Genomic DNA, 14,136 nt, shown 5'->3' on the forward strand with positions numbered 1-14,136 from the left:
ATGCAGCCTCTCACTCAACCAAGTGCCGCTACTTTGTTCCTCTGTAACATTCTCCCTTCACCCTTCTCCAGCCCAGCCCAAAGTGCTGGTACCAAAACTGCTTTTGTTTCACATTGATCTGATCACACCAGACCTCTACGTACCCAGAGGTGTCAGGTGCGTCAGGTTCACAGTGTCCTGTGTTTGACTCAGTGTGCTTGTGTTTTCTGTAAGCAATTTCACTCCACTGTCATACCTGGTCCTCATGGCATGGCATAGTTCAGCCCTAGAAACCTTCCTCGCTCTGGCCTTTGTGTTACTTCATGCTGTTTGCCAGGCCCTGCTCATGCCACATCTCCTGCTCACATTAATCTCATTCTCTTCCACAGTATGTGGTCACATTGCCTCCAGTGCCATATCTTAGCATGGTTAAGGGGGCTTTTTACACTGCTTTTGCCCCAGGAAGCCTTAAGCAGGTCAATTCCCAGAAGCCAGGTCCTTCCTGAGATCTGCTAGGTGCACAGCAGGGCTGGCAGAAAAAAATTTGATATGTATTTCTTTCAAACCTCTACCCCTTCTCACTGCACTCATCAGTGCAGTGTTTCACTGACTTTCCACTCAAAAGTAGTGAGGGAGCAACTTCTCTCTGCATTTCTTCCCTTCTCTGCTCCTGATTGTTCAGCCTACAAACTGGCGGAGACTGGTGTTGTTTCCCATCACTTCCTAGCACAGATTCTGGCACAAAGGGACTCTGATCTCCACAGATCTAAGCCCTGCTGTATCAATAGCTAATTAAAGTTTCTTCCATATTTAGGACCCTAATCATCCCTTTACTGACAGCTCTGTGAAATTACAGTGACTGGAAATCAGACTCAGTGATATTAAAAAGTAACCAACCAGACTGAACACATCAAACGTCTTCTGACCTGTTCCACTTTGTCTCCCTTATCCGAACCACATGGGTGGAATTTAGCGCCTCTATTTTTAAACCTTTAACTTAGGCATTGACCTCTTTACTGCAGTCACCCTATGTTCCCTTTGCAGTCAAAGAAGAGAGAGGCACTTCTGGGGTGCAGTTTGCATGCCCTACTTTTGGGGTCTACTTTAGGGCAAGATGAAAGGGACCCCAGAAATGCCTGCTTCTTCTATTCACTGACTGTGAACAAAGTCTTGATAGTCATGGCACATGCTTACAGTGTCAATCAAAAGCGAATCTAAATGCTCTGAGTTGCCCTTCGTACACCACTGTGCACACTGTTAGCTCTAAGTAAACGGATTATTTATAGCATATAGAGTTCTGTATGTTGCACATGTTCTGTATTTATATACATATAATACCAAATCCATGCATTCATCTATTACTAGGAAGCTAATCAAACAGTTCTACTTATCACTGTAACACTTTTCTTATAGCTTCTTGGATGAGAACTCCACCTTCCAGCAATTCAAAACAGTATTGATACTAGAGGAGAGCGCGTGGGGTAGAGATTTGCAAGGTCCTTGTCCTTGGTGATTCTTTGCCTTCTTGACAGTGTCATTCCAGTGCCAGCCACAAAGTCAGAGCCACATGCTGGGGAGTCTGCCTGGGGGTATTTCTTTATGTCCTATCAGGACTTCATAGAGCTTAGCTGGAACTGGTACTACTGAGTGATAGTAGCACACCCCATGAACCAATTCCTTACCTGGGCACTCCTACCAGTGAAGCTTTTGGGAGCAAGGACTTGATGTGTTAGTGTGAAAAGCCAGGCTGTCCCCATTTTTTTGCTGCAGCTGACCAAAATTAGGCCTGGAATTTTAAATTTACATTTGAATCTACATGTGAGTCACTTGATGCTGGGACACACCATATGCAAAATGAATAACCCATCAGTGCCACTAGATCTGCCTGATGGATGTTGTTAGCCACCTACTGCATTGCAGCCTTTGAAAGATGGAGCTGGCACTTAGAGAAAAAGATGTTTTAAAAAGCACTTAAGATGCTATAGCCTCTGAACTAACTTTGCTGCTACATTTAATGCAGAAAATTAGAGGATTTTTGGGGAGGCAGGCCACATATGCCTTCTTATAGATGCCTAAACAATAGCTCTGAAGAAAGTTTTAATTTCCCTGTTCAAATCACTATGGGAGGATGTAATTATTTGACTTATTTTTCCCCCACTATGCACCTGAGAACTGGTATCAGTCACAGCAGGATTGATGCACAGATGAGGGCACACATGCTACCACACATATAAACTACATGCATGCCCTAGGACCACGTTCTGACATCATTAATTTGTTTAACCTGCCTACAAGATCATATTAAAAAATTGAAGAAAATAAGCTGCTGATATCACTTTTCAGCAACAGTAAGTCATTTGGTCTTGAGTACAAATATTGCAATAAAAACCTCTTGATACAAACACCATTTTGTGACAGACAATTCCATTTATTTCATTGAATCAGAATGCTAATTAAATCTGTCACTTGTTCTTCTGCCAAAGTTCTGCTCCTACATCTGTGGGCAAAACTATATTTAAATACCTTTCAGAGTCAGTAGTATTTCATTGATTTGATTTATGAAGGGAGCATAACCAGGTAAAATGTATTCTGTTATCTTCTCACCTAGGAAAACAATCTGATAAGCAGATTCTTATGTGAAGACATCTTTTGCTGATGGATTTAACTCTTTGTATGGCAAATGAAAGTCTTATGAATAATACATTAATATTTCAGTGTATCTCTTTACAGTGATAAACTGCATTAAAAATCCATAGCAAAATATTTTCCCTTTCTTCCAAAGAGGCATTGTAGCTGTTTTCTTTTATGCTCAGTGGAGCCTGCAGAAATTATCCTTTGTGTGCAGCAATCCTGGCACTCTCGTGTACCTTTAAAAGAAAATTGGCCCAGCTGTACTGCATTTCTTATGGAAAGCCCCAGAGATCAGTATTCTCTTTCTAGCTCAAAAGGAGCCCGGACCATCAATCAATATCCCACTGCATTTAGGAAGTGGGAATCCCTGAAGGAAGAGGACTTGATAGGTTTATTTGCATTTCCCCTTCGTATACATCTAGCTTTATGCAAAGTCTCTGAAAGATGAATAGTAGGTACTTCTACCTCAGTCATGCTGCAGTACTGAACTGCAGCAACACCTGTGCTCCCAGGCAGCTCCCAGACCACGCACTCCCAAATTTCCATGGGGTCCAGAACTGTGAGCCAGGTCCCATCTTCTCCCTCTGGCAACACATTGTGACATGAAGTGTCTTACGGGGTGGCAAGGGACTGGGTAACTTTTCCTGGACAAGCAAAGTGGCACAGGGCTTCCACACAATAGCACCTGTTCTGTGAGTAGAACAGTTGTAGCAGCAAGGTGTTCATGAACATGGATCTTGGAGGTCCCAGACATTCTGGCCCCTGTTGGTATTGCCAGGACACCAACATGTTCAAGATGCTCGTTCTATCACTATTGCTCTAAGCTGTTCATGAGGCTAGACTTGCAGGTTCTCACTGAGCTGTTTCTCTCTTTTATAGAAAGGTTATTCCCATCCTGGGAACTTATCTGGTGTTACAGGGGCTTTCTGGCTTTCTGGATGCATGCACTTTGTAGCATGACTGCAAGCAAAGTATGTGCAACTGGAGACTGAGGCTGACCAAGGCCCTGATGTCTCTCCTGTATTTAGGATCTTCAGAATTCTGTGGGATTCTGTTAGATCAATACAACCTGGATGTCCTTAGTGCAGCCCAAGTGTCTGGCACACTGTGACTGCTCCTCAGACCTTTCCTCCTGACCCAGGCCCCCATGAGAGACCCCTTCCCGTGAGAAGGCAGTGGGGATCCCAGGGCCACCATGGGTCCCTCTGTGGCTTCCAATGCAGCATGGGGGCCTATGGGTGGTGTGGGCTGAGCTGAAGGATGACACATAAGCTGAAGCAGCAAGCACAGGGGTACTTTGCATTATTATTTCATCCTTGGAAGCAGTATTTCACCATTACAGCAGAACATGTCTTTGCATGTGAGCCCAGAATAGCACCTTCCAGAGCAGTGGGGAGGAGCAGCACAATGGTGGCAGCTGGCTGGTGCCAGCAGCCTGCCATAAAAGGTTGATACAGATGCAAGACCCTTACCCTTACTGCAGCTTAGAATATTCCTGATATGTAAATGGAAAAGGTCTAATTTTTCAGGACAATGAAAGAGCACATGTCAGGTCATGCTATTTGGGTCTTGCATGGAGCTACAGCAGCGCTGCAGTGGATATAAAGAGCTCCTCAACATCTCTAACTGATGCTCGGCTTCCTCCTCACTGCAGCTACCAGAGCATGGGGAGGCTCAGCTGCATTAGGTAAAATCTTTATGCTGAAGACCTATAGCAGATGTCTGAGGGCAGCTCCAGAGATTTCACACTGGTCAGAGATCCTGGCACCTTCCAGCATTAAGTCAGAATTATGGACCCTTAATGAGACTGGGTCCTCAGACAGGGTCAAGACAAGGCCCTCAGAGCAAAGGTCTGCCTGACTATTGTCCTTAGATGGCCATCAGCAATGCAGACAATGGATCTGTGTGTCTGGCTAACAGCTGCTATCATGTATGGGATCAATATGTGCCTGCCATGGCCAAGTATTTTAAGAAGGATGAGAGAGGTGCAGAAGGTTGCATGCAGTATCTCCTCACCCTATACCATTCTTGGTCATAGGTTACTGGGTTATTTTAGCATTTGATGTATCTAGGCTAATCCACTGGAAATAAATCAGATCAGCTGGGAATGGGCATCCAGTGATGACAGATTGAATTAATAGTCTTTATCACTGATTCAGTGACAAGGGTCTAATCCTGGTATTTCTGCCATGATGTGCAGAACACAGCACACATGGGAAAGCACAGACAAGGTAAGTGTAAACATGCTTTTAACTTCTCAAAGGCCTGTTCATATGAATGCACTGATGCTGGAATAAATAACTTACCCTGTATTTTTAGCAGAAATTCAGGTCCAAGCAACTTACGTTTGTATCTTCCCTCATTCCCCACTGATAGCATTACTCAATGATATGTACCTACTTCCTCATCAAGATACACACATTTTAATTATAGAAGTGTTCCACTTTCAGTCTTACCTCCAAATATATCAAGGCTTTTAATGTTATCACACCTATCTAAATACTAGATAATGTCATACCTAAGTGCTGTTGTGGTCTAAATTTTGTGTTATTTTATGTTAAGTGTTAATTTATTTTATTTTATGTTATTTTATATTATGTGTTAATTTAAATATCTAGTTAAATAAATAAAATCCTAGTTAAACTAGGGTTTTTCTTTCTTCAGCATTACCACCTTCCTGAAGGTGATGCAGTAGAGAAATGTAGTCTGTATTTTTCCTTGTAGACTCCAAGGTCTGTTCTCCAAAGATCAAGAGGTAATATTTTTAGTAATAATTGAGGATGTCTTGAATTTTGACTTTTCAAGGGAAGTTTAAAAAAGTAACCAAAACCAGACAGTCAAAGTCACCAGTCATTTTTTAAAGACTTCAGCATGTCCATGCAGCTGTATCTGTAATTTTTCATCACAGCTATTATTTGTCTAAAATAATAGGCCTATATACGTGAATATAAGAAGTATCAGTGAGACTGCTGATACAGGAAAAGTCAACAGGATCAGACCTTAATATTTTACATGTAATCCTATGAATATTAGGACCCATATGCCCTGCTAATTCCAGCTTTATCTCTAATACATGGCTTATTTCTTAGGATTAGGTTTAGAACAGCAATTGGCAGTTCAACAGACAGTGTACCAAAGCACCCATCTTGCAGCTACAATTGGCTTCTTCTGCTGAGATTGTGAAAAATAATTCCTCAGCTCAATATCTCAGGAATTGAATCTCTCTGTGATTAAATCTGTGCTTCCTAATGGCCCACATGTATGTGCAGAAGAATTCCCCAATCTGCTGGCAATAACTAGTTTGCAGCCATGGAGAAAGCTGGGATGGCAACGGTTGTCTGAAAGCAATATCCAAGCCATCTATTACACTTGCCAAAATATTTCTGCCTCTGTCTCTGTGTGGCTGTTGGGCTGGGGTTTGCTGTGCCCTGCAAGGCCCTCTTTGCCTCTCACCATCACTCCCTGTCACAGCCAGGACAGGCCACAGCATCGTGCAGGCTGCCAGCTTGGGTGGGAGCAGATGGTGTTTTGAGCTGGATGAGCAGGGAAGTGAGCACATGAGGCTGGGAATGGTGCTGGAGGGTAGCTTGGGCATGGGGGCCAGCGGCCGAGCTGTGGAGTCAAAGGCACCTGTGCTTGCCACTGCCAGAGCCTGTGCTGCTTGCTGTGGGAGGCTGCTGCTACATCCAGAGTTCAGTGTGCTTGCTTGAGTGACTGGGGCCAGACCCTTGAAGCAACCTCTCCAGGCTCCACATCACATCCTCACCCACACAGCTATCCAGCTCCCAGCTCCTTTTCTGAACACCTTGTAAAAGCCCATGCTAAAAATAAGTTTCTTGGCTCATGGACACAGTGGAGAAAAGTGAGAAAACCGCAGTTAAACACAGGCAAGGTATAAGAGTGCACAAAGTATTAGTTCACTTTCATGTCATCCAATTAGTTCATTTTGTCCTCTGTAATTTGCATCACATGCCCAGGCAGTTATTTAAGTGTTGGAGTTTTTCCTTTACCTTTTTTGTCTTCCAGGGTAATATTCCCTTCTGTTGTTTGGCTGGACTCACTGCCTCTTTTCCAAGGTCAGGATGACTGTGAACCTCCAGCACGCTTGTGACCGACTTTTTGCTCTGCCACCAGCTCAAAGGTCTCCCAACTGCACACCACGCAGGCCTCGGACACATCTTTCCCTCAAACATTCATCAACCTAGTGAATAAAGGTGCAAAAAATGCTAGAACAAAATTAAGACATCAATGAAGACAGTGCTTCAAATAAAAGCTCCTCACCTGCCAGAAGTCTTCCAGAAGCTTTGGTTGGTCTAGTTTAGTGATTTGATGAATGGTTGGAAATTTTAGTGCTGAAGATGTTTGTGCCTGCATATATGGAACAGGTGAGCTGATGAATGGATGCCAGTAAGACAGAAATAGCAACATGTTGTTAATCTGGGGTGGGTGCCATCTCCCTTTGCTTCTGAGAAATACTGCAAGTGGCTGAGAAGCAAGAAAAAGGGGTACCTGTCCTCTGTCCCCAGTATTACCCACAGCTTTTAAAAGATAATTTCTCATCCCTTTCCCTGTGGTCATCTCCCCTGGAGGCCAAGTGGCATTACTAGATCAATGGTCCCATGAAGGATAGGGACCACAGAGATGTCTGTCCTTCTTCTGGTCGGGCATCTTGAAAGGGCCATGCAGCCCACTGCATACCAGGTCTTTGCTAATGCTTGGGACAAAAAAAAAGTATCAATCCTCCCTTTCACCTTTCCTAAAACTTAAATAAACTCCTCAGACCTCTGCCCACCCTGAAATTAGACTTCAACTGGCAAGAAGGTTACAAAATTACTGTTGCATTGGACTCCAGCACACTGCTGAATCTCCACACATCCAGCATCCTCACAGAAGACTGATTTCTTTAGGGAACCAGGCTAAAAACATAATTAACCAGGCAGAGCTGCCAAGAGGGGCTGTGCCTGTGGGGTCTGGCTAGGCTGGATGCTGGCTTGGAAGCCCTGAGGCATCAATATTAGATGTGACCCCACACACACTCATGTGTGTGCACACACACCCTACACAGAGCACAAGGCCTGGCAAGGGGTAGGACCCACAGGAGACAGCACGACATGTTTGTCACAGAGCTGTCACGGTGCATGGGCAGAGCTGCAGGCTCACCTCCACTGGCTTGGGACTGTTGCAGAGCTTCACAAACAGCAGTTTTTCATGCACAGCCAGCACAAAAGAAAAAATAATGAAATTTTGTATTCATCTCAACTTCAACCAAAAAAAGAAAGTATTGGTTTTTTAAATTATTCTTGTGGAAGAACAAATGCATTTCACTTATCCAAAATGCAGTGATTCATTTCTTTAAGTACCCAAAAGGCAAATCTCTTGAGGATGTAAAATGGATCCAGTCACTCCAGCCCAATCAGAAGACTCCATGCCTTTCCATACTCTTGGAAAAAGAGGCTGTCCCCTTAAAAGAGAAACTACTTCCCAGATGCAGAAAACCCTCAGGACACAAGTAACTCCATAACCTCCACACTGTCCCTTTGTCCCTCTTGCAGGTGTTTGGCCACTGCTCCAAGGCAGCAGGCCAGGACAGCAGGCAATGTTGGATTCATCAGCACTGCTCTGGATGGGGCTCCCACCCCGGTGAGGTGCCCGTGGTGTTCCAGCCTGGTGAGATGCCCACGGGCTCATCCACTGCCTGCACAGATCTGGCCAAATGCCCAGGTAGGGCCCCCAGGTTGTTGTTTTGCTTGTTCAACATGTGTGGGTGCTGCATTATGAAAGCACAAGCTGTTTCTCACTTCTTCCTCTGCTCTTTTTCCCCTGATTTAAAGTGGTTTGCTTCTCAGAGCAGCCAGCTTGTAGAGGAAAGGCTCCCGTCTGTCGCCACTGGCACATGGCGTCTCCCCAGTGCAAATGAGATGCAGGTATAAATAGCACCAGCCTCCACAGCTGGTGGTCAGCTGCCAATGCAGGGGCTTAGCCTAGGACTAATCCACACCAATGCTGTCAAAATCCAGCCTGTTAGCCCACTGTCCTTCTCTGTGGAGAGGAATTAGCTATCATTTTCCCAGCTTCCTCACTCTGCTCCCATACAGGTCTGCTTCAAGCATCTCTGAGTATGTGGCTGCCTTTGCAAGAGTGGGAATAAGAAGCCATGAGTAGGCTGTTTACTGAGCATCCAGCCCATGGAAAACCTCTTCAGTCTCAGCTGAATGGGATGGGACTGAACTAATAATTTTTGTGCTTTTCGAAGTGCCTGAGTATTTATGCTCTATGACCCCATCACATAAGAGCACATACAGCCTGTTTGGGCTGATGGGCTAGATCTTTTAAGCATTAAGGAAAAAATTTTGCATTACTATTGGAAAAATAGGATTATGGACCTGCTGGGGTTTAATAGCAGAAGGTAGAGTTTTAACATTATTTTGCTTCCTAGACTAATATTTTATGCAGGAAAGCAAGTTATGATCTTGATACATAATGTTGCTGTTACTTGAGATTCACAAAATCCCAAGGACAATCTCAGTGCAAGCATAAATATGTATGTTGTGTCAGTGGCGAGTGTAGGTATTTTGATAGGACATACAGGCTAAGGACTTCTCTGTGGATTCCTCTGACTAAAATTAGGGCATGGCAGACACTGTCTGAGCCCATAGCTCCAGCTCCCCTTCAAAATCAATGGGGAGAAGCAGGCATCTTTGGGATAAAATTCATCTGCTGTGGATTAGACCTGCCTTAGAATAACAGGAGCTTCACGGATATTTGTGTGCCTGCTCTAGCCATCGAGTCCATTTGGATAAGTAGCCCAGGTACAGGCCCAATATAAGTGTGTAACTTTGGTTATGTGAGTCCCATACCAGGTGAAAATGTAAACCCATACTAGGTGTCCTTATAGCACAAAACTGGGAGAAGAATGGAAGGTGAGAGGCAGGGTGAGATTCATTAACAATCCTCTAAGCTCTCTTGCTGTTAATTTGTTCCTCTCAGATTGGGTCAAGTGCAAGACCCCTGCAGTGCCCTAGAAAGGAGGTACTGTCCAATGGGACATGCCAAAAAGCCCCTGCCCTTTTTATTGTCAACCAAAATCCATTCTGCTTAGGTAGTTCTAGTAAGATTTTAAGCAGAGGCAGGAAAGGTGGGTCATGAACTTGGGGAGATATTTGCAGATAAACTCATGCCTTACTTCAGTGGCTGCTGTTTAAGATCTTCCTGCAGCTGGCTCCAGCACAATCAGTGGCCTTGGCTTTCTATGTTTCCAGCACATCTTGAGCATTGATTATTTTCCCCCTTAGACCCAGAAGTCTTTTTCTTTAAACAGTTTTTTAAAAATAAATCCTTCTCTTGGCATAACTGCTCCAGCCCAGCAGCTGTGAACAGGTCTTGACCCCCGATCTCACTGTCTGAGGACAGGTTCCCCCCTGCAGAATACCTGTAATTCAAGCATTTGATTTTTCCCAGCAGGGAACCGTTTCTGCAAATGAAGTCTATTTGTGTAATGAAACATCAAGTAGTTCACACAGGGATACAGAACAGTCATATGGGGAAAGAGCTCTCAAATGAAATGCCATGCCAGGAAAGATTTAATTGTAGTTACCATACAATAATAGAAGAAAAGAGAGGGGAAAAAAACCCCAACAAGACTGCAGGAACAAGCTGTTTTCATTTCCCAGCAATTGCACAGCAGCAAGGCCTGCTCATTGCTCAATAAGCTCCTGTTGGCACTAATTGGCACCCTTGATGGTGGGTCTCCATGGGTAAGCTGAGGTCTGAATGGCTGGGCGGGGGCAGCCCTGCTCCCACACCTCTGCAGGCAGGTGGGCTGCAGAGGAGCAGGGTGCACGCAGCCACTCCTGCTTGTGCTTGGCAGCAGCCCCAGGCCTGGCAGCTCTCATGACTTCTGCAAAAGAATGTCCTCAGATGTGAAGAAAGCAAGTGCATGCACAGCCATGCTGAGATCAGATGGGGCACTCCTGCCAAGATTTTAAGTGTAATTAGCAACTTTGAGGTGAGCAGGGACACCTGCTCCTTGGATATAGCAAACATGTGAATACCTGTATAGCTCAGAGCATATGCTTCAGTGCTTTCTTCCATGAGGACCTCAAGAAGCCCACAGTTCCTCTCTATCTTATTTACTAATAGCAACCAAGATGATCACAGGCTTTTCCCAAGCTAATATTTGCAGTGTTGTTTTCTACATTTCTTACTTCCTATGAACCTCCCCTTCTCTCTTTACAAGTTGCCCCCACATTTCCTACCCTTGTCCCTGACAGAGTCCAGAGTTTTTCATGTGGAGGAAAAGTTTATTACTGATTCTCCAGTGAATCTTCAGCTAGGGTAACCCAGGTTGTTTTTTTGGCCAGAGACCAAACCAGTCCCTTCTCTATCCTTCTCTATGGTGTTTATGTACCAAATGGCACACTGTCTTAGAGAGAAAGGGTAGTAAGATAGCTCATTTGTAAAGGAGTCAATGCTAAGTCTGTACGCTGAGGCCAGGTTACCTTTGAACAGCAACTGGGGACTTTTGGAAGAAACTTTACTATGAACACAGAAGCACTCTGTCAAAAATGTCAAACTGTTGCCAAATATTTTGCAGCCAAATCTAGGGTGTTTTTGTTTGCTTGTTGGTTTGTTTTGATTTTTTTTTACAAGAAAAAAAGAGAAAAGGAATGTTCCCATACCTAAAAATTATCTCTGCAGTAGTTCTGTGTAATTGCTGGAAATGCACATTCATAAATGAAGGATATCTAGCTATGCACAATAAGTAACTTTGTGAATGCATCAGCAATAAAAATGCCTGAGTTGTAACATAAAATTCTTGCAATAAGGCAGAGAAGAGGAAAATCTAACTGCCCACAAGTAAGCAATTTATTTCGTACGAAAATAAGCATTTCCATTCCTAATGACTATGTAAGCAGAAGTGCTTATGACAGCTACTTTATTTCTACAATAACTGACTTTGTGGGGCTGGTCAGTTGGTAGGATAGGGAAACTACATGCATTGGTATTTGTCAGCATGCCTAATATTTTAGGTGGTTGAGAGGGAAAAGCACTAATAAAGATGTCCCCAGTATCATAGCAGAATCATAGAATCACAGAATATGCTGAGTTAGAAGGGACCCATCAGCATTGAGTCCAACTCTTGGCCCTGCACAGACCATCCCCAAGAGTCACACCATGTGCCTGAAAGCATTGTCCAAATGCTTCTTGAACTCTGTCAGGCTGGTGCTGTGGCCATTTCCCTGGGAAAGCAGTGCCCAACCACACTCTGGGTGAAGAACCTTTTACTGATACCAAATCTGAACCTCCCCTTACATCCGCTTCATGGTGTTTCCTCAAGACCTATCACTGATCATGACAGTGAAGAGATCTGTACCTGGGGAATGTTGAAGACCACAATGAGGTGTCTCAGTCTCCTCCAGACTAAACAAATCAAGTGTCATCAGCCACTCCTCATAAGGCTTCCCCTCCAGACCCTTCACCCTTGTAATTCTATGATCTGTGCTTCCCTTCAGGGATCTGTGCTTGCTCCTGGCATTGGATGGGATGGGAGGAAACAGGGTTGGTATCCCTGGCCAAGCCTGTCTGGTGGGGTCCTGCACTGGGGCTTGCTACCAGGTCTCTCCCCTGCTCTGCTACCTCATCCAGCTCTTCCCTGCTCTGCAGTGGGGTTTCTGCCAAGTCCCCTCCTGACCCTCAGCTGGCAGTCACCTGTCAGGTACCTGTGTCCCCACATTGGATGCTGGCTCACAGAAGATGGAGCCTCAGTAATGTCGTAGCTAAGGCCAAAACATAAGCATCTCTGGAAGGGTTAAGATCTTACCTTCACACCTCTGATTTTGAATCCCCATACTTTAATTCAGCTGTGGTATGTGAAAAATATATTAATGATCAATAATTGCTTTGTAGGTAAAATAACCATAATGCAAATCACATTTTTATTTTAAAATTGATAACAAACACACACCATAAATAAAGGTAGTAATGCATTACATGTCCACAGCAGTTGAGGATACCAAGCCTATTATAACAGTATCAATCAGGCACTGAAAATGGTTTATATTTAGCACATCTCATTTTAGATTAAACAGACTCGGCTCCCAATTATCCAGTGATTACCTAGAGGCATGAAGGCATGTACATGAAATTACAGCAAAGCGACTATGAACACTGGCTTACTTTGCTGTTGGTAAACTTTGTTTTGTCAGGATTGATTGGAGAGAAGGCTGGTGATGAACATATGACAAGAACAACACTCAATAATGCTTTAATAAAGTGATGGAAGCAAATGTTTTCCATCAAACCTCTTCAGCACAGGAAATGTGATTAATTAAGCACATTCATCTAATTACTGTATGAATTCTCAGGAGGCAAATGTATACTCCAAGGCAAATACACTGAGTTGGATTCCAGAGGCTATATTCAATCTATTTTTATGTGATGTTTTTATGTAAACATTAAATAAGATTTTTTTTAAGGAGAGATCTTAATGGTGATTGGTTTCCAGCACAGGATCAAAGCCAATCCCATTCACCAGTGTTCTTCAGAGCTAATAGCTGCTTTTCCTTCAGAGTAACACTGTCTTTTCTATTATCTCCAGTGAGACTGAGTTGTAGGAAAAATGCAACCACAAAAATGTTTGTTGGATATTGTCCATGTCTTTCAAGCCTTCTCTTTCTTTTGCATTAATAGTGTTTGGGTGTTCTGAGCTGGAACTGCTTTTCTAATCAGCAGCAGCAAACAAAGGATACCAGGCTCTAAACTGTGTCTTAATGGTACTGCCTGGGCACAAGCCCTTTCAAAGGCAGGAGCCATAATGTTGCTGTCATTAATCCAGGCTCAGCAGCCCCACATTAGCAGCTGTAGGGGATGCTGAGCTCCCAGCCCTTTTTTCAGCCTGGTGAGGGAAGCCTACAGGCAGGGCAGGTGTGGTGGCAGCAAGTGAATCCTGGTGATATTCTGCTCTGCCCACCACTGCCAGCCCAGCGCTGCCCTGGGGCTGCCTTCCAGCCCAAAGCAAAAATTGCTTCTGCAATGGAAATCCTCATTTTGCTTGAGACAGGAGAAGCAGCAGCTGCAAGAACAGTTCAGCCAAGTGACCCAAGAGGCAGTAACCCCTGCCGAATCTTCCCCTTGCCCCAGCACAGCCCTGGGCTACTGAGGGGCTAAATTCCCTCCCCAGCTGCAGGGTGGTCCCAGCCACAAGGTCACAGGGTGGGAAACTGAAGGGGTTGGCATGCAGGGCACAAATAGACCTACAATCACAGCAGTGCCTTGCTGTGGCTTTGTGCAGAAACACTGAATATTTGAGATAGGGAAGCTGGGGAGAGGGATACCAAAACTAGCAGTAAGGGAAAAGCCACGGCAAATTCCCACCATTTCTGTTAATGCTGCTTCCGCTCCATCCCCCTCTCCCTTCCCTGAGGGAAAGCCCATGCCTGGTGCAAGATCATTGCCAAGCTATAAATATCCAGCCATCAATTAACTTCATAAATGCCCACTGTATGGAGAGCTGTCCTTCCAAGCTGC

The 14,136-nt window shown here is 44.4% G+C and overlaps 1 long non-coding RNA gene across 1 annotated transcript in view; it reads right to left on the reverse strand.

Moving 5' to 3' along the window:
- LOC310908424 overlaps window positions 1-14,136 on the reverse strand; it is a 166,665-nt gene that overhangs the window by 120,902 nt on the left and 31,627 nt on the right. The gene's annotated exons all lie outside the window — the stretch shown is intronic.

This window comes from Zosterops lateralis (assembly GCF_965231275.1).
Source record: "Zosterops lateralis genome assembly, chromosome: 4".
Lineage (NCBI taxonomy): Eukaryota > Metazoa > Chordata > Aves > Passeriformes > Zosteropidae > Zosterops > Zosterops lateralis.